The sequence below is a fragment of the Schistocerca cancellata genome, chromosome 2, assembly GCF_023864275.1.
Source record: "Schistocerca cancellata isolate TAMUIC-IGC-003103 chromosome 2, iqSchCanc2.1, whole genome shotgun sequence".
NCBI lineage: Eukaryota > Metazoa > Arthropoda > Insecta > Orthoptera > Acrididae > Schistocerca > Schistocerca cancellata.
The window spans coordinates 860095569-860117449 of record NC_064627.1 but is presented as its reverse complement, the minus strand read 5'-3'; the positions used below and the strand labels follow the sequence as shown (position 1 = coordinate 860117449).

General features: G+C 39.0%; 1 protein-coding gene across 1 annotated transcript in view; it reads left to right on the top strand.

Moving 5' to 3' along the window:
- LOC126162801 (broad-complex core protein isoforms 1/2/3/4/5-like) overlaps window positions 1–21881 on the top strand; it is a 538471-nt gene that overhangs the window by 479541 nt on the left and 37049 nt on the right. The window lies entirely within an intron of this gene.

Genomic DNA, 21881 nt, shown 5'->3' with positions numbered 1-21881 from the left:
GTGTCTTAGGGAGCACGGAACATTCCAACCTATGACTCATGACTGGGGAAGACCTAGAATGACGAGGACACCTGCAATGGATGAGGCAATTCTTCGTGCAGTTGACGATAACCCTAATGTCAGCACCAGAGAAGTTGCTGCTGTACAAGGTAACGTTGACCACATCACTGTATGGAGAGTGCTATGGGAGAACCTGTTGTTTCTGTACCATGTACAATGTGTGCAAGCACTATCAGCAGCTGATTGGCCTCCACGGGTACACTTCTGTGAATGGTTCATCCAACAATTTGTCAATCCTCATTTCAGTGCAAATGTTCTCTTTACGGATGAGGCTTCATTCCAACGTGATCAAATTGTAAATTTTCAGAATCAACATGTGTGGGCTGATGAGAATCCGCATGTAATTGTGTAATCACGTCATCAACACAGATTTCCTGTGATCGTTTGGGCAGGCATTGTTGGTAATGTCTTGATTGGGCCCCATGTTCTTCCACCTATGCTCAATGGAGCACGTGATCATGATTTCATACAGGATACTCTACCTGTGCTGCTAGAACACAACAAATACGACATAACATGTGGTTCATGCATGATGGAGCTCCTGCACATTTCAGTCGAAGTGTTCGTATGCTTCTCAACAAAAGATTCGGTGACCGATGGATTGGTAGAGGCAGACCAATTCCATGGCCTCCACACTCTCCCGACCTCAACCTCTTGGCTTTCGTTTATGGGGGCATTTGAAAGCTCTTGTCTACGCAACCCCGGTACCAAATGTAGAGAATCCAGGGCTGCATCAGCGCATCAGGGAATTCCATGCGACGGAGGGTGGATGCATGTATCCTTGCTAACGGAGGACATTTTGAACATTTCCTGTAACAAAGTGTCTGAAGTCACGCTGGTACATTCTGTTGCTGTGTGTTTCCATTCCATGATTAATGTGATTTGAAGAGAAGTAATAAAATGAGCTCTAACATGGAAAGTATGCGTTTCCGGACACATGTCCACATAACATATTTTCTTTCTTTGTGTGTGAGGAATGTTTCCTGAAAGTTTGGCCTTACCTTTTTGTAACACCCTGTATATGTTCTCTTATACAGATGAACCATACTTTCCTAAAGTTTTCCCAATAAATCGAAGTCAAACATTTGCTTTCCCTACCTACCACATTTCTCACGTGCTCATTCCATTTCATATTACTGTGCAGATTATGCCCAGGTATAAATTTGTTGTGACGACATCAAGCAGTTCACTACTAATGCTGCATCCAAACATTACAGGTTTGCTTTTCCTACACATCCACATTTTTCTACATTTAGAGCTAGCTGCCATTCATCACACCAACTAGCAATTTTGTCTAAGTCATCTTGTATTTGACTACACACCAGTTGGACAGAATTTGGCTTGATATCCAACAACTCTATCAATCAATGCCAAGAAAAAGAACTGCTTGCACAAAGGCCAGGGGTGAACCAATGCTTTACTGACTCGCTCAGTTCCTGACGCGCTTTCTTTCTCTTGAATAATTTTATCCAATTTTTCTGAAATTGTAATCATTTATTTGTCTGTACATTTACATCATATCTACCAGTTTCTGTCTCATTCAGGTAATTTCTTTGTGGTGTGTTGTTTTTTATGTCTTAGACTGTATATGTGTCAAGATCTCATGTATTATAAGTGACTGTACATTTATTTCAATATATTGTATTTTTTTCTTTTTATATCTTTTCAAATAACATAAATTGTCAGAGTAATAACTGTATTATAGTGGTCAGAGACTGTAATTAATGAGCTACACCATTAGAAGCATTGAAAAGTTATACTATCTTTTTTTTTACTTCCATGTACTGCACCTTTTCTGTATCTGACGTCAAGCTGTGTCCAGGGTTGAAACAGATTATATTGTACCTTGAAACATATTTTATTTATTTAAAAACACCTAACCTTACTTGATTCCTGTGTAATGAATATAATTTTACGTGTATTTTCCCATTGTTTCAGCAGCCAGATTGAAAAGATCTAGGACTGATGGTTTGGTAGGATAATGACCAGACATTTTTTGTGTTCTTTCATTATTTCTTCTTTACTACAAAGCAGACCCATCCTGCGATTTATGATCATTTCCTCATAATCACATATATTTTAAAATGATAATTTTTTAAAATGATTGCTCATCTATCACTGAACAATGATGATGTCAGTTGCCTCAATGGTCTGACTTATTGTGCTCACAGTTTACTTTTGATGATGAATTATTTCAAAAATGAATGCTGTCATATGATTACATGGTATTTTACAGCAGATTGTCTAAAAAGAATTTAACTTTCATTCATTGTTATTGGGACCTTCTCTTTTTCATTGTGATATTCAAGTTAGCCAGAAGTTCTTAGTGTTCATGGTCTGTTCATATTGTGACTTACAAAGGAAAAATTTTATTGAAATTTTTCAAACTTTAGAGAGAGAAGGAGGAATGGTTCAAACAGATGTTTTACATCTCCAATAGACTCAGTGTCACAGTCACAAAATGGCACTGCATTGATATTGATTCTAAAGAGATAATAGGGAAAACACCCAGGTCCAAATTTCAACCCATAAATCATGATGCTGTTAAGCAGTACCTCTGCATAATTCCTTCCCTAAACAAGCTTTGAGGAGTTCTGTTGTCCTTGTTGTTGTTGTTGTTGTTGTTGTTGTGGTCTTTAGTCTGAAGACTGGTTTGATGCAGCTCTCCATGCTACTCTATCTTGTGTGAGCCTCTTCATCCATTTTTCTTTCTGAAACTGCTCACTGTATTCATCTCTTGGTCTCAGTCTAATGATTTTTGCCCACCGCCCCCCACTTCCCTCCAATACTAAATTGGTGATCCCTTGATGCCTCAGAATGTGTTCTATCAGCTGATCCCTTCTTTTGGTCGAGTTGTGCCACAGATTTTTTGTCTCCCCAATTGTATTCAGTACCTTCTCATCAGTTATGTGATCTACCCATCTAATTTTCAACATTCTTCTGTAGTACCATATTTTGAAAGCTTCTGTTCTCTTTTTGTCTACACTGTTTAACATCAATGTTTCATTTCCATACATGGCTACACTCCAGACAAATACTTTCAGAAAAGACTTCCTAACACTTAAATCTATACTCAATGTTAACAAATCTCTCTTCTTCAGAAATGCTTTTCTTGCCATTACCAATATCCTCTCAACTTTGGCCATTGTCAGTTATTTTGCTGCCCAAATAGCAAAACTCCTTTACTACTTTAAGTGTCTCATTTCCTAATATAATTCTCTCAGCATCATCTGATTTAATTTGACTACATTCCATTATCCTCATCTTGCTTTTGTCAATGTTCATCTTATATCCTCCTTTGAAGATACTGTCCATTCCATTCAACTGCTCTTCCAAGTCCCTTGCTGTCTTTGACAGAATTACAATATCACTGGCAAACCTCAAAGTTTTAATTTCTTTTCCATGAATTTTAATTCGTACTCCTAATTTTTCTTTGGTTTCCTTTACTGCTTGCTCAATATGTGGATTGAATAACACCAGGGAGAGGCTGCTTCTCTTTCATACCCTGCAATTCTTCTAATGTTGTCTGCTTGCTATACAAGTTGTAAATAGCCTTTCATTTCCTGTATATTTCCTCTGCTGCCTTTAGAATTTGAAAGAGAGTATTCCATACAAAATTGCCAAAAGCTTTCTTTAAGTCTACGAAAGCTATAAATGCAGGTTTGCCTTTCCTTAACCTATATTTATGATAAGTAGTAGGGTCAGTATTGCCTTGTGTGTTCATACATTTCTATGGAATCCAAACTGATCTGCCCCAAGGTTGGTTTCAACGAGTTTTTTTCCATTCTTCTGTAAAGAATTCTTGTTAATATTTTGCAACCATGACTTATTAAACTAATAGGTCAGTAATTTTCACACTTGTCAGCAACATCTTTCATTGGAATTGGAATTATTACATTTTTCTTAAAGTCTGCACACCAGATGGAAGAGTTTTGTCATGGCTGTCTCTCGCAAGGCCATCAGTAGTTCTAATGGAATATCATCTATTCCTGGGGCCTTGTTTCAACTTAGATCTTTCAGAGCTCTCTCAAATTCTTCAAGCAGAATCATATATCCCATCTTATCTTCATCTACAGCCACTGCCCTTTCTATAATCATGCCTTCTAGTTTATCTCCTTTGTATAGACCCTATATACTCCTTCCACCTTCCAGCTTACTCTTCTTTGCTTAGGACTAGTTTTACATCTAAGCTCTAGTTTTTCACTCAGGTGGTTCTCTTTTTTCCATAGGTCTCTCTAATTTTCCTGTAGGTGGTATCTATCTTTCCTCTAGTGATATATTCTTCTAAGACCTTAAATTTGTCCTCTAACCACTGCTGCTTAGCTATTTTGTGCTTTCCATAAATCTCATTTTGTAGACATTGGTATTCCCTTTTGCCTGCTTCATTTACAGCATTTTTATATTTTCTCCTTCAAGTCAATATCTCTTGTGTTACCCAAAGATTTCTACTAGCCCTCATCTTTTTACCTATTTGATACTCTGCTGCCTTCACTATTTAATCTCTTAAAGCTACCCATTTGTCATCTGCTGTATTCCTTTCCACTGTTCTAGTCAACTGTTGTCTAATGCTCCCTTTAAAACTGCCAACATCCAGGTCCCATCTCCTTAATTTCATACCTTTTCCCAATACCTTAAGTTTTAGTCTACAGTTCATAATCAACAAATTGTGATCAGAATCTACCTCTGCCCCTGGAAATGTCTTACAGCTAAAAAGTGGTTCCTAAATCTCTGTTTTAACATTATATAATCAGTCTGAAACCTTGTAGTGTCTCCAAGTCTCTTCCATGTATACAACCTTCTCTTATGATTCTTAAACCAAGTGTTAACAATGATTAAATTATGCCCTATGCAAAATGCTACCAAGCTGCTTCCTCTTTCATTCCTTTCCCCCAGTCCATATTCATCTACTATTTTTCCTTCTCTTCCTCTTCCTACTACTGAATTATAGTCCACCATTACTATTAAATTTTCATCTCCCTTAACTATCTGAATAACTTATTTTATGTGATCAGACATTTCTTCAGTTTCTTCATTATCTGTGGAGCTAGTTGGCATGTAGGCTTGTACTATTGTGGTGGGTGTGGGCTTTGTGTCTATCTTGGATACAAAAATGCATTCACAATGCTGTTCATAGCAGCTTATCTGCATTTCTATTTTCATATTCATTATTAACTCTACTCCTGCATTACCCCTATTTGATTTTGTATTTGTAACCCTGTATTCACTTGATCACAAGTCCTGTTACTCCTGCCACCAAACTTCACTAATTCCCACTATATCCCACTTTATCCTATCCATTTCCCTTTTTAAATTTCCTAACCTACCTGGCCAATTAAGGAATCTAACATTTCACTCTTCGATCCGAAGAATGCCAGTTTTCTTTCTCCTGATAACGACATCCTTATGAGTGGTCTCCACCCAGAGATCTGACTGGGGGACTATTTTACCTCCAGAATAGTTTACACAAGAGGATGCCATCATGATTCTTACTTGGCCACAATTGTCAATGACAGGAAGATGTAAAATTACTCATACAGAGGCTTAATATTAAGATATAACTCATCAATAATTGCATCCTTTCCCAGCTGATCAGCCTTCTCATTATCCATTACACCACTGTGGCTTCTAACTCAGACTATTTACACCAGCAAGTCATAACATTATGACCACTGCCCACCATGAGATTGAGTCCTGCCTGGCAGTGTTGTGGTAATTTGAAGGAAAAGTATATGAAGGGGCCATAGATGAATGGCAGACTATTCTAGTGACAATATGAGCCACAAATAGGCAAATACCCTGACATACACAGTGTTGACTAAGGGTGTATTCATATGGCCTGTGATCTGATGTTAAGCATCTCAGAAGTGGTGAAGCTGGTCGGTTAGTCATGTGCTATTATCGTAAGCATCTACACAAAATGGTTGAAGGACATTGAAGCCTTGAGTAGAGGAAGGCGCAAGGCACTGGACGTCCAAGCCTCATCACAGAGACACTCTCTAAAGCAGAATATCCTGGGATCCATGGTTGATCTGACAACAGAGACAGTGTTTCAGAGCATACTGTGCAGCACACACTGTTGAACCGAGGGTCTATAGCATACGAACCCTAAGTGACCTCATATTTACCCAGTGGCATTGTCAATTATGAGTGCAGTAGCCATGGGATCATTGAGGTTTTACTGTGGACCAATGGAAACATTGCGGCCTGTTGGACGAATCACATTTATTGTTGCACCATGCTGATGGTTGCATCCAGATACAGTCTCATCCAGGTGAATAGTTCCTCGAAACATGTACAGCACCATGTATGTAGGCTGATAAATGCCATTTTATAGTATGGGGGCATTCATCTGTTCTTCTATGGGACTTGTGGTTGTAATCTAAGGTGGCTGTGTACTATATAAACATTACTGCAGACCACAGGCATACCTTCATGCTTGATATCTTCCCCATAGGTGAAAGCTGCTTCTAGCAGGATAACTGTCCATGTCATGAGACCAGAATTGTGCTACAGTGGTTTGAGAAATGTGATAGTGAACTCACATTGATGTCTTGACCACCAAATGGGCTGATCTCAACCCAATACAATACATCTCAAACGCTATTGTGTGCCAGTTCAACACTCACAAATCACCTGCCCACCATTTATAGGAATTGCATGAGCTGTATATGGACATCTGGTCTCATATATCACTAGAAACCTGCCAGAGACTTGCTGAATCCTTGGCACACAGGATCACTTCTGAATTGCTTTCCAAAGGCAGACTTGCTCACTGCTAAGCAGGTAGTCATAATGTTTTGGCTCATCAGTGTATATTATCTGATTAGAGTTTCTACATACTATAACTCATGCATTATTTTAATAAAGATGCAGTTCATGATTTTCAGTGTGTTCTCTGCAGACACTGAGAGTCTGTTAATAACAACACTTTTGTTGTGACTCTTCAGCTTCGTTTGGCATAACTCATGTTGAATGAAACAGATCATGGGTGAACTGCCAGATGTTAGTGTCAATGCGTACAGTATTTCAGCAAATAACCACACTGCCATCATCATTTGCTGAAATATTGTGCCCATCTGACACTGACATCTTGTAGTTCATCCATGAACTGTTTAATCACTTTTGTTACTAAGATTCTTCTAGCATGCTTCATTGCCTCTATTATCACAACACTTCCAGCTGTACATGTATAAGATTATTGAGTAATTGTGAACAGTTTTCTTGCTCATACCTGTGGACACAAAAAGATGAATCCTACATGACTTGCATCTTTCATTTTTGATTCATCTATGTAAACTGGAAAATAATTTGACCTCTTAATTTGCAGCATTAACAAATGATTGAAGGTAACATAAAAACTTGAAATTCTTCCCCTTCTTTTATCTAAGTCAGAGCTTAAAATGGTATGATATAATTGCTTTCATACACTGGGGCAGATCTCCACTGGAGAACTGATTCTAATAGACACATAACTGTACTACAATATTGCTAGCATTTTGGTACTTCTCCTTTCTTGCATGGGTGAAAACGTCAGAGTTTTTAGGTAAACTAGATGTTCAATAACTGAAAATCTGGAAAGGAAACATTTATCAGACAACTGTTGTCTTCTTAGGCTGAACGGTTTCTCTAGGGCTTCTATTGATAGTGCATTCATAGGTGTGCTCCTCATTGCTTATACATCTTTATGAAATGCACCTAAGTTTCTCTAACAGCTCTTTTGACCATTATGACGTAGAATTCTGCCATAGTCTATTCTAGATAAAATGACAGCTCTGTAAGTAGCAAGAAAAATGCTGGGTTGCCTGCCCTCACCATACTGTCGAGACAGATCGAATAATGCTAAGTGCCATTTCACAACTTGAATTACATTACTCATGTGGTGTATCCAGGTGAGCTGGGCATAAATGTTTCTCCCATGGATCTAACTTGTAGTTTTAGTTGACAGGATTCAAAACCATGTAAGGCCAGGCTATTTGAAGTTTCTTCTTTAAAAATAGTTCCGTTAATAACTTTTCTGCTGATGTTGACAGCTAATTCTATCAAAAATTTTGGTCACATACAATTAGTAACTTTTTCATATTCAAAGCAGAAATTATTTTTTAACACTTATTCTATATATCAAAAGCTATTCTAAGTACATCGAACCAGAATTTTTATCAATAGACCCAGAATAAAATTACAATGTATTCAATCATCCAGATCATAGGCTTCTGTGACTGCTTCCCTAATTCTGTGCATGCCGCGTGGTAATAGCTATAGTTTTTTCATAATGTCCTGACTAATTTTTCACGGTGGTGTGGGGAGGGAAGGAAGGAAGCACCAACCTCTGAAGTTCAACTCATGCAACCACTGGAAGAACGCTGGTGCAGAGGGAACAACTTGTGCTTTCCTCATGGGGTGCTGGCACTACTTGTGTGCTTACTCAAGGAGTATGGCACAACATGACAATCATGTTATGGTATGCACAGCACTATATTTTTTGATCATCAATTTAGGCAGTGACTGTACACAAAACACTCATGGCCTGAAGTCAGTCAACATCAACTGGCTTCAGCCAATCTAGAACTAGGGGGCCTCATTGAGGATGTTGTGAACAAATAATAATAGTGATAGTCACAACTCCTACCACTACAGAATATATTTGTATGCTATATTTCTGCATAACAGGAAACCCGATACTCAAATATACTGGTCAGTAACTAGATTAACTATGTCAAAAACTTCAGTATAAGTTGCTTTGGGATATAATTTATCACATCAACTATTACAAATCATGTAGCTTTTAGAAAATGCTTACTGCAGCAGATACTCATACTTATTAAACATACACTGATTAGACAAAAATCTTGGGATAGTGACATGCACATATCCAGATGGCAGTAGATCGTGTACACAAGGTATAAGAGGGCAGTTTCTTCATAGTGCAAGTATTTTCGCATCTACCATGCCAGCTCTGTTTATTACTTCATTCATTCCATTTAGTCATGTATCCTGGCATGCATCACGAGAATATTGAAGCTCCTGTGCCTACAACGAGACTTTTTTTTGCTTCACCGCCACCTGGATTCTACAACACGTTTCCTGCAGTTTCGTCGCCTCAGCACTTTTGCCACTCGACAGTGCAACATGTGACTGCAGATTCAGGCTTTGCCTCTCCAGCGAATGCACATCAACATGTGTATTTTGAAAATGACAATGAGGAGAGCAAAGTTCTTGCTTTTCATCATGCTGACATGGATTCTGCCCTTCATGCACAAACTATGTATGAGATGCTGGCAGCCCAGGCAACCATTACAACAATGCCGTGTGCAATCTTGCCTTTGTTGATACAGACCATGTGTACTGATAGTGCTCCTGCAATGCCTGAGTGCTTTACTGCTTCATCAATTTACAAAGTGGGCACCGCCCAGTGTGTTGATAAACATTCCCCCCTCTCGCGCCTCCTCGAAAGGCTCGCTCCATAGCTCCACACACGCCAGTAGCACCGCCACCACCGAGCACACCTCTCTTGTGCACTATAGACAATAGACAGCTTCTATGTGCACCGCTCGTGCCTGCCTCACACTTGGCATTCGCAAACTGCCATCCGCGCCGGTGTAAACGTAATAAAAATGTGACTTTTTTGTTCCATTCCCCTCTCAAGCAGACAACTATGCTTCTTCCAAGCCATGCACCCTAATAAATCCACTGGACAACTCACCTCATCTGACCGGGGACCAGTTCGTCAGTAGATCACCGACTCCTGACCACACCTGTATGGGGTCGACCACACCCTTCTCTGAGCTACGGCAACTACCTAAGGAGGGTTACAGTTTGAATGCTGGCAGCTGATCACACGGGGGACACAGGCCCTCCCCAGACAACTCCATCCTTATGCGCGGGCCGATGCCTCGTCCACCCACTCCACCTACAGGAGTTCCACGTCGGCCTCCCAGCGTGGTCCCTGCCGCAACAACCTACGGAGATTTGACATCCCCATCACTTCACTGCTGTCTCCCTCACTGCCTTCAACACTGGACATGCCCTCCTTCCACTGCACCCAAACAGTGTTCCACACTGTGGTTAAGGGGAGGGGGTGGAGGGGCGGGAGGGGGGGGAACTGTGTGGTGTCGACAAATACGAACAACATATCTCCGCCATCACAAGTTCTTTGACTCTGTTAACCTAACGACCCATGCCATCTTGCTTCTTCAGTTCACTGTATGATTTGTTGTAATGTGGACATCTGTAATGAAATATACCGAGTCTTACAGAAATAAGTGTGTTTTCTTGGGCTACAACCCAACTGACATCCCACAAAGCCATAGACCCAAGTTCTCAACAAGGCACTGTGTAAGCTGGTGATGGCTACATTATGGTGTGGACTTGGAATGGGCTGGGTCCTCTAGTCCAACCAAATCAATCATGGTTACACTCAGCTACAAGGAGACCATTTTCATAGTCCCAAACATGTCACAAAGCCACAACCATTTGAATTGTTTTGAAGACATTCTGGACATTCAAGAGAATGATTTGGTCACCCACATTGCCGGTGTCAAACTCACTGAACATTTATGAGACAGAATCAGGAGGTCAGTTTGTGCACAAAACACTGCACTGGCAACTTACACAACTGTGGGTGGCTGCAGTGGCAGCATGGCTCAATATTTCTGCAGGGACTTCCTTATGTTGTTGAGTCTGTGCTAGGTCATATTGCTGCACTACACTGGGAAAAAGGCGGTCTGACATGATATGAGGAGGTATCCCATGATTTTTTTCACCTCTTCTTCTTCTTCTTCTTCTTCTTCTTCTTCTTCTTCTTTGGTAGCACTACAGCCCTTGGTGAACCTTGGCTTTTTCAACATTCTTACTCCACATTTCTCAGTTATTTGCTGCTCTTTTCCACCCCCAGACTCCCATACTGGTGAGATCCACAATGACATCATCAGTCCATCTCCATCTAATTCTTGAAATTTCTTCTTAGTCAATTTTCTTTTCTTTCTCTTGCAAAGTCTGTTAGCTCTCCTCCTTAATTCTCTGTATTGTTCCACATTATTTCTGGTTTCTCTCTGTAGCACTTTTGTTCTTGCCCTGTTCTTTTCCTCTATTGCTGACATGCAATCTTGGTCAAGCCATTCCTGGGTTCTTCTGTTCCTTCTTATGCCTATTATTTCTTCCGCAGCTTCTTTAATGCCTTTTTCAATCCCGATGAATGGATCACACCTTTCATTATTTTCTTTGGAATTCTATCCTCTGTCATTCTCCCCACATGTCCTAGCCAACGTATTGGCTGTGATTTCACAAATTTTACTATGTTGCTACAGTGTACAGACACTTTTAATTTGGGATTGTAGCATATTCTCCAGCCTTCTGCCTCCCTTATTGGACCATAGGTTTTGCATAGTATTTTCCACTCAAAAGCTCTTAGTGCATTTTTGTCACGTTCTGTCAATGTCCATATCTGTGACCCATATGTGATAACTGGGCAGACTAGGGAGTTATATATTAGCAGTTTTGTTTTTCTTGTAAGAAGGTTATTTCTGAAATGTTGCATATTTGCAAAGTAAGTTCTGTTTCCTGCTTGTATTCTTTCCCTTATAGCCTTTGCAATACTGTTATCATTTGTATGTTAAAAGAGGACACTCCTTTGAAGCATTTCCCATTGATGCTTATGTCTGTAGGGGTTCTTCTGGCTTCAGATTGTGACATCACCATATATTTTGCTTTGTTTTCATTTACTATGAGGCCAGTTTTTAAGGCTTCTGTTTCCATTGCCTGGTATGTTTCTTGGAGTGTATTGATATTGCTTCCTACTGTAGCAATGTCATCAGCATATGCCATATCTGGCTAGTTGTCATAAATATGGTGCCTCTTTTGTTGATTTTATATACTAGACTATGCAGGGCCATATTGAATGGAACATTGAAGAGACTATCACCTTACTTCATGCCTTTGTTAAAGTCAAAGCTTTCACTTGTTCTGCTAAGAACCTTCACTTTTGTTCTTGTCTCTGTGATGGTCATTCTGATTAGTCTTTTTAGTTTAGCACATATACCAAATTCTTCCAGTACTCTGTATAGCTCTTCCAATTTATGCTTTCAAAGGCTTGTTTGAAGTTGATGAATAGGAAATGTAGATCTATATCATATTCATAGAACTTTTCCGTCATTTGCCTTGTCACAAATATTTGATCAATTGTTCCTCTGTCTGTTCGAAAGCCATTTATACCTCTACAGGGTTTCACTTGCTTTTCTGTACTCTTTCTTATAAATGGGGAGTATTATTCCAGTTTTCCAATTATCTGGAATAGTTTCTGTTTCCCATATATCTGACATTAATGTGTGCAGTTCTTTTATTACAGCCTCACCACCAGTTTTTATTAATTAAGGGGTATGCTGTCTTCCCTAGAGGCTTGATTGTTTTTTGACTTGTGCAGTCTGCAAGACCTCTTGTAATGTTGGCTTTCTTGCCTCAATGGCATAATTGTCTACTTCCAGCTCCACTCTTTCTTCCTGTGCAGCTGTCTCTTCATTTCTAGGCTGTTGCTTAGTGTATCTAGAAATACTCTGCCCATCTCCCCACTATCTGTTCTTCCTCCTTTATCATTTTCCCATCTTTACTGGTTGTAGCCATTAATTTTGGCTGGAATCTGTTCTTTATTCTGCCTACGGCGTGATAGAACTTTCTTATTTCACTGTGTTCCTTTAACTCTTCTAATTCTTGAAATTTCTTCTTAGTCCACTTTCTTTTCTTTCTCTTGCAAAGTCTGTTAGCTCTCCTCCTTAATTCTCTGTATTGTTCCACATTATTTCTGGTTTCTCTCTGTAGCACTTTTGTTCTTGCCCCGTTCTTTTCCTATATTGCTGACATGCAATCTTGGTCAAGCCATTCCTGGGTTCTTCTGTTCCTTCTTATGTCTGTTATTTCTTCTGCAGCTTCTTTAATGCCTTTTTCAATCTTGCTCTACCTTTTGTCCATTCCTACTGTGGTCTCTTCATTGCTCAACTTTCTGCTTAGTGTTACTTGGTATTTTTTTTACTTCATCAGGTATTCTCAGTTTGTCAGTATTCCATTTCATTATCTTTCCTGCTCTGCTGTCTTTGTTAGTGACAGTTTCTCTCTCAAGTCTCATTTTATCACAAAGTGGTCAGAGTCACTGTTTGGTCTTCTGCAGCTCCATACATCAATAACTGACGTGGAGTGGAGTGCAATCACTAAAATATGGTCAGTGTCTTTATGGGCACTTGGAAGTCTGCAGCCAATGGTGTAGTCAATACTCCATTGACTACAGACTTCCAAGTACCCACATTGATCCTTCAGTGTGGCAAACAGGTGCTTTTAATAATCATATTATTCCTTGCTGCGAACTGGCATAGTAAGTCTCCATTCATGTTGATTTTTCATGTAGTGAATATTTTCCAGAAACTCCATATGGATGCTCATTCCTGCCTATTTTTGCATTAAAATCTCCTATTATTAGCATCACAATAACAAAGCCAAAATTACATTGTTCTTACATAATACAAAAAAATGTCCGATCACATCAGAGGCATGCCCACTACTACTTCCTCACGATGCGGTAATAATATTCCAAAGGGTTTACAAATGAATTGCTATTAATTTATATGCAAATCCAGAAATAAACAGTACCAAATTGTGTAATTAAGAACAGAAACTGTAAATGTGACAAATATTTCATAATTTAAAATGTTTCTAAAAAAAAAAAAAAAAAAAAAAAAAAAAAAAAAAAATTGCTGTATATACAGAGCTAGCACATATCTACTGCAACAACTACAATAAAGTAATTCAATTTCATAGTTTTTAGCTTGAAATATAACATATTATGTATAAAATTATATGAAACTTTTTAGATAAACAGTTGAGATAATACTGACCCATCCAAAATTCGAAAATTAGTTATTGTATCGACTACGTCTGTTGATGGAAAGTAATGCTAGAGGAGGGTTCCCCTTTACTATATCCCCCCTCACAAAAGTTGGAAACAATATGTTTACAATATTTTGTGACCTTTTTTGCCAAACAATGTACAAAATTATGTCAAAAGATGGAATACAGATGTATAGAAGTATCTGATACATAACATATTACAGAAAACATAAGAAAAATATCTACTATACACATCATAATTTATACGTATATCAGGACATGGCATTCAGATGTTCAGATCTGTAGAGCATTCTGTCACAAGACAAATGATACAGAGTCAGATCTGCAACATTATAACACTAAACTATAGAAATAAGGGCACAGACAATGTAGAACTACAAATTGCAAGTTTAGATCTATAAAGTCACACTTTTAAAATCTTCCAAAGAGAAGAAAAAATATTCAGAGCCTAAGTGTATGACAAGTGAGCCGACTCAAAAAACTCACAACGATGGGTACAGACCAGAAAGATATACTCAGTCATGAGTAGGAATACAGCACAAAATCAATCAGCCACATAAACCAGAGTGTACAAGGATATGTTGACTCATGAAAGAACAAAATAATGAAAAAATATTAGTGCCTAACCTTACAATCTGTGGACCAACCCATGAGTCAAAACCACACCAGGTACAGACCAGCAAAAATGTTTCAACACAACAAAATGAATAAAGCTCACAATCGTATATCAATAAGGTCAGTCATATGTAAAGAATAGAAACTGTAAGTGTGACAAATATTTCATAATTTCAAATGTTTCTAAAAAAAAAAAAAAATTGCTGTACATACAGAGCTAGCACATATCTACTGCATATAGGATGCGTCTAGCCTCAATCAATAGTTGCACACTCTCCTTGAGTACACACACAGAGTTGCGATGACGAGGGGTACCAAAAACAGAGTTAAGCATGAGTTTGCCCACAACTCAAGTTGCAATGAGATTCAATCAAGCAGTATTCAAGATAAATACTGGTAATCATAGTCATAAATAGCTTTGACTGATGACATAATCAAGTAGCTCAAGGACCAAACTCAGAAATGTATCTTGTTATACTGTCTGTAGTCGTAAATGTCTTCCACACTATTTGCTAATTGTTCATACAAACTAACTACATACATAGAGGCCTATAAGATTCAGTTAAAATGGTAAAAAAACACATACTTATTTGAAGTTACATAATGTATTGGGAAGCTAATCCCCCTACTTGAAAAAACATACATTTATATGGAATAACACGTTCATGCCAGTGGCGATCTTTCTAAACAAATAGCTCCATGAATTCTTCATACAGGATAATTTCTTGGCTAAAAATTTAAAAATCTCAGTGACAACACTGATGTAGCACCTGCAATCTCTTTTAAGTGGACTAGACGAGCAAGGATACAACCATAGAGCAGTGTGGGAGTGGATAAACCCACATCTTTCAGTTTCCTCCCTAGATTTCTCATCACACACTCCAATGGATTAGTTACTTCCTGTCTAGCATTCAGATCAAATCCTACAACATTGTTTTGTGTATTAAATATGCTGTTCCATACCTTCCTTGTATCACATGGCATATTCTCTGCTTATTTATATCGACAAAAAAAGAAAAAAGAGAAAAAGAACAAGTATACAATGTTTACGTCCGACTGGAGTTCACATATGAAACTTTAATGAACAGAGCTAAATGCAATGAAAAATGAACTAGGAAGGTGATACACACAGATATACTATGATACTACTCCTAATTTTTACAATGCAAAATATGAAAATTTATTACTAGATATTTAATGGCACTGTCCCATTGCAAAATTGTAAAAAGATCTACTCCCATAGTATCATGGCATATATGTATCAAATTCTAAAGCAAAAATCTATTACAAAACATAATTATATAGTTCTATGAACCTGCAAATATAGTGTGTCATAGATTTAAACTTAGTCGATATGTAATACAGAACTTTAGAAATCACGTGATCTTATGTATTACATTCCTGACAATGGAAAAATAAAAGGAAACAAAAAAAATTAGATACTTATGGATCATGTCTATAAGCTTTCACCCCTAATACAAACAACCTCTTAGATTTAGGATACCCAAGTCTGTATGCATCAGGATGTGGATTTTCAAGGATTTCGAATGGTCCTATATAAAAATCAAAAAATTGGCTTTCACCAATGCATGATCTCCTACCTCAAACTTAAAAAATCTGCATTTACCATCATGTCTCTGCTTTCTCCTATCCCTCTGCTTTTTCATAATCTCCCTGACACACTCTTCCCTCTCTTGAAGTGACTGAATTTTACATGGAGGAAACTTAACATTCTCAGAATGATTAAATATGATTTCAAATGGTGAAAAATCTGTTGAAGAATGTTATAAGCTGTTCATAATATCCTCAAAATCACAGACATAATCTATCCAACTTGTATGATTCTTACTACAATATCTTCTAAGCAGTGTTTCAATTTCTCTTGTATATCTTTCGGTAGGGTTACTCAAAGGATGGTACGCCAAGTTTAGAATGTGCTTTATTTTTGTGTGATCAACAAAATTTTACCAAGCTTGTTATTTAAACTGAGAACCATTGTCAGGTAAAATTGTTTTAGGAATACTCACCTGATGAAAATATGTGTTTTCAAACTTAGAGATGAGTTGCTTACCGGTAGCTTTCTTAAGAGGAAACAGCTTTATGAGCTTTGAAAATACGTCAACCACCACAAAAACATAACAAACTCCATTCCTAGACTGAGGCAAAGATCCATAAACATCCACAAACATGATATCTAGGTTACTATTAAGCAGTATGTTTTGCATTTGGCCTCTACTTGTTTGGCTACTTACCTTCGCTCTTTGACAATCTTCTTCTTGACCCTCCTTCCTATGTTATAAAAAAATGTTTTCTGGATCTTTTGTGTACATTTGGTTGATCCACCAATGACCAAAACTCTCATGTGTATAAGTAATTAAAGAATCAATACATTGTTCCAGCCAACATAGTTTCCAATTATCTGAATCATTCTTATGTCTCCTGAATAAAATACTCTTGTGTGCCTTATAATATTGTTCAGAACCGAAAATTTACATTCCTAGCTTTCGGAACAAATGTTCCTTCATCAGGGAGGAGAGAGGGGAAAGAAAGGGAAGAAGGGAAAGGAGATTCAGTTACTCACAACCCAGGCTATGAAGCAACAGGGAAAGGAAAATAGGGAGGGTAGCAAGGATGGAGGCATGTTCTTGAGTTCACACCACATATAATTCTTACTGCACGTTTTTGTGCCCGGAAAACTTTAGCTTGGCTTGATGAATTACCCCAAAAAATAATCCCATATGACATTATGGAATGAAAGTAAGCATAGTATGCCAGCTTTTTCATTTTTATATCCCCTATGTCTGACAAAATTCGCATTGCAAACAGAGATTTGTTAAGACCCTTCAGCAGTTCTGTGGTGTGCTCCTCCCAGTTGAATTTATTATCAAGCTGTAATCCCAAGAATTTAACACTGTCCACTTCTTCTATCTTCTTGTCATCGTATGTTAGACATATACTCTTGGGACACCCCTTACAAGTTCTGAACTGCATGTAGTGTGTTTTTTCAAAGTTTAGTGACAAAGAATTGTCTAGGAACCAGTGATTAATGTCCACAAATATTTTATTGGCTGATCAATCTAAGACTACACTTGATTTGCTATTTATTGCAATGTTTGTATCATCAGCAAACAAAACAAACTTGGCATTTGGTAATGTTACTGATGAAAGGTCATTTATATACACAAGAAAAAGTAAGGGCCCCAAAATGGAACCTTGTGGGACGCCACATGTAATTAGTTCCCAGTTGGATGATGCCTGATAGCTTGATACATGTCTCTTTCCTAATAACACCCTTTGTTTCCTGCCAGAGATATAAGATTTGAACCATTTTGCAGCATTTCCTGTTACATTATAATATTCTAGTTTACTTAAAAGGATATTGTGATTTACACAGTCAAATGCCTTTGACAGATCACAAAATATACCAGTTGCCTGCAATTTTTTGTCTAATGAATTAAGTACATTTTCACTGTAAGTGTAGATAGCCTTCTCAATATCAGAAGCTTTTAGAAATCCAAACTGTGACTTTGACAGTATGTTATTTGAGATAAGATGGTTATAAAGACGACTGTACATTACTTTTTCGGAAATTTTTGAGAATGCTGGCAACAGTGAAATTGGACGGAAATTTGATGCTATTTCTTTATCTCCCTTCTTAAACAGTGGCTTAACTTCAGCATATTTCAGCCATTCAGGAAATATTCCACTGATAAACGACTGGTTACACAGATAGCTTAATATGTTACTTAGCTCAGATAGCTATATGTTACAGCACAAAAGTAACATATTGTTATAATTAGCGACTACGAACGGGGACATTTATAACTGTATGTTTATGTATACACATTACGTAAACATATCATTATAAATTGTAATTTCTGTAAATTAAACTTTGAAAAATAGGTAGTTTTAGTATCTGTATTACTATGACAAGGTCATCTGCATATCCTTAGCAGAAGCATTGTCTGGAATTTAGTTCCTCAATGAGTTCATTCACCACTAGATTCCACAATAGAGGAGACAAAACTCCTCCTTGTGGGCAGCCTCTAGTGGTCTTAATTACCATCTTTTCATTCATCGTGGTGGCCTCTACCTTCCTTCCACTAAGCATTGCCCTGGTCCACCTACATATAGTGGTCCCCAGGTCATGCACCTCTGCTGCCCTTACCATGGAATCGAAGGTCGCGTTACTGAAGGCCCCCTCAATATCCAGGAAGATGCAGAGGGTTATTTCTTGGAAGTGAAGTGCTTTTTCCACCTTCCCAATGAGTTGGTGGGGAGCTGTCTCACATGATTTACCAGGTTGGTATGCGTGTTGGTTCGGGTATAGAGGGACCGTACTTAGCCTCCTCTCCCCAACATATACATTAACCAGTTTTTCCAATGTTTTGAGACTGAAGGAGGACAGACTGATTGGCCTCATGTTTTTGGCCTTGGTATGAACAGTTCTCCCTGGCTTTGGAATGAAGACAACCTTCACTGCCCTCCAAGCATTGGGAATGGTTCCTACTGCTAGGCTAACCCTAAGCAGTCTGCATAGGACTCTTATAAGCTTTCCTCCTGCCTGTTGCAGGACAGCTGGAAAAATTCCATCTGGGCCAGGTGACTTGAATGGTTGGAATGTTCCCAACGCCCACTAGATTTTGTTGAAGTTCACACATTCCTTGGCCAATTCCATCCTCTCTTCGAGTGCCTGAGAACCATTGTCTCTCTGGGGTCACATACTGGTCTGTGTTGTCCGGCAGAGCATATTGAGGAAAGTGAGTTTTGAGGAGCAATTCCAGATTCTCATGTGCTGTCTTTTTTATTCCCTATCCTCCTTCCTCAACATACCTCCTGGATTGATTGGTACTCTAGTGAGAATCTTGTGAAGTCTGGCCAGTGCAGCCGTGCCCTCCACTTCCTCACAGAATGCCTTCCAGGATACCTCCTTTGCTTGTCTTATTGCAAGATTGTAATTGACAAGGGCCTCACGATATTTACCCCATTGTCCTTTACATCTCACAATGTTAAACAGCCTCCATACCTGTTTTCTTTGCATTTCCAGTTTGTTATTCCACAAAGGAAAACTCCTACTTGTGCACTTCATGGTGATTGTGCAGTTGTCCTGATATGAGGTCACTGTGGCAGAGGTAACAAACTCTGCTACTTACTCTGCTACACTGTCAGGAATATGGTACAAGGAGGGTAGGACATTGTGCAAAAATGGTGCATTAAATAGGATCTGAGAAATGTGGTGCCATTTACGAAGAGACATATTCAGCATGCAAGTTGGAATCTAAAGCTATTCGATGAAATTCTACCTGTGAAGGAGATAGTGAAATATCTAGGGGTAAACTTGGATGAGAAGCTAACTTGGACCCCTCATATTAAGAGCATCTGCTCCAAGGCAAAAAGTACCTTAGTGAGTACTAGGAGGGCTTGTGGTAAAAACTGGGGCCTAAGCCCCAGCGGTATGCACTGGATACACACCACAGTGGTTAGACTTAGGATTTCCTATGGGACCATAGTGTGGTGGAAGAAGGTAGAACAGTGGGTTACTGCTAAGGAGCTTGCTAAGGTGCAGAGATTGGCCTGCTTAGCCATAACGGGCGGGATTAGCAGCACCCCAAATGCTGGAATGGAAGCCGTGCTGGATATGCCTCCACTTCACCGTCGGGTTAAGATGGAGGCAGCAGCTGGGGCACACAGACTTAAAACTGGCAAAACTGGGTCTCATTCGGATATCCAGAATCACACACTAACATAGTGAGTGAGGTAAATATAGGTATGGCTGGGGAAATGCCTGCCGACTATATAATAACTCCCAACTGCTTCGACAAGCCTTACAACACAACGTAATAACTGGAAGTAGGAAGCAGTGGAAGAAAACAGTTCGACACCATATGGGGGACATTGTTTGGTTCACCAATGGGTCGAAAACAGACCAAGGCATTGGGGCAGGATTGAACGGGGTTCAGCCAAGACTGGAGAGTATCATATCTCTGGGGAAACTGGCCTCTGTATTCCGAGCTGAAATTACTGCAATCAGGGCATGTGTGGAGGAGAATATGCATAGGTGCTACAATTACCATAGCATCTACATCTATTCAGATAGCCAGGAAGCCCTGAAATCATTGGCAGCTCCTGCAACAAGATCTAAGATTGTTGCAGATTGCCACAGGGCTCTGGTGGAGCTAGGGGAAGCAATAGGGTGAACCTAGTGTGGGTCCCTGGCCACTCAGGGATCTCTGGCAGTGAACAAGCTGATAGATTGGGTAGGATGGGGGCAACAACTCCATTTATTGGACCGGAACCTGTCCTGACAATCGGCAAAGCTGTGATCAGGAAACAGCACATAGGATATGGGACCAAGGTCCATAAACAAAAACATGGTAAGGTAATGATGCCAAAGCCATGTTTTAAAAGAAGCCCTGCAATCTTGGGATTGAACAAGAAAGAGATCAAACTCATGACTGGACTAATGACCGCCCATGGGAATTTCAAAAAATACCTACACACAGTGGGTATAACAGAAGAGGACCCTGATTGTAGGATCTGTGATGAGGGTGAAGAAACTGCATCACACCTAATCTTCGAGTGCATAGCACTGGAGAGTAAAAGATACAGAAACTTTGGGACAACTAGACCTGAAGAAATTGTGCCTAACAAAAAACTGGTAGAGGGTCTCCTTGCACTATTTAAGGGCACTGGTTGGCTTTACTAGATATACAGGGAGCGCACAATAAACCTAGTTTTGGTGCGGGCAGTGGCAGGTCAGACCTGAGCTGTTTTAGCTCCCCTGTTAAAATCAATCAATCAATCTGTTATTGTGAGGATATATAAGAGCCTCATTTTTGGTCATGAGACAGTCAGTCCATGGCCGAGTTTCAGACGAGAAATCCATGTTGGTTAGAACAACCTCAATGCTTCAACTTAACTGTGAAATAAGTGTTACGCAATTAGGCCACGTGTTGAAACAATGATAGTGTCTGTTCCATATGTACCCGAATATTCCGAAATAACTGTGAATTATGTGGTTATGTTCTTTACTGCTCATAGATATTCAACAGTAAACTATTGTAGCAGTATGTGGATGTTTGCCTGAAAAGTATTAATGAGTCTTATCGAAAGTTAAACAATAGTGCACTGGCCTTATTAAGTGTGTATATGGGGGGGGTTGTGAAAAGTGAAAGTAAACAACTGTGAAACGCAAATGTGCACCAGTCAGCTACATCATTTACAGTAGACAGTATTGCACTTCCAGCCCCTATTTTTTCAGCCAGTACGTCGACACTGAGGACAATAAAAGAAGAAACAAAGACGGCAAACTGTCACAA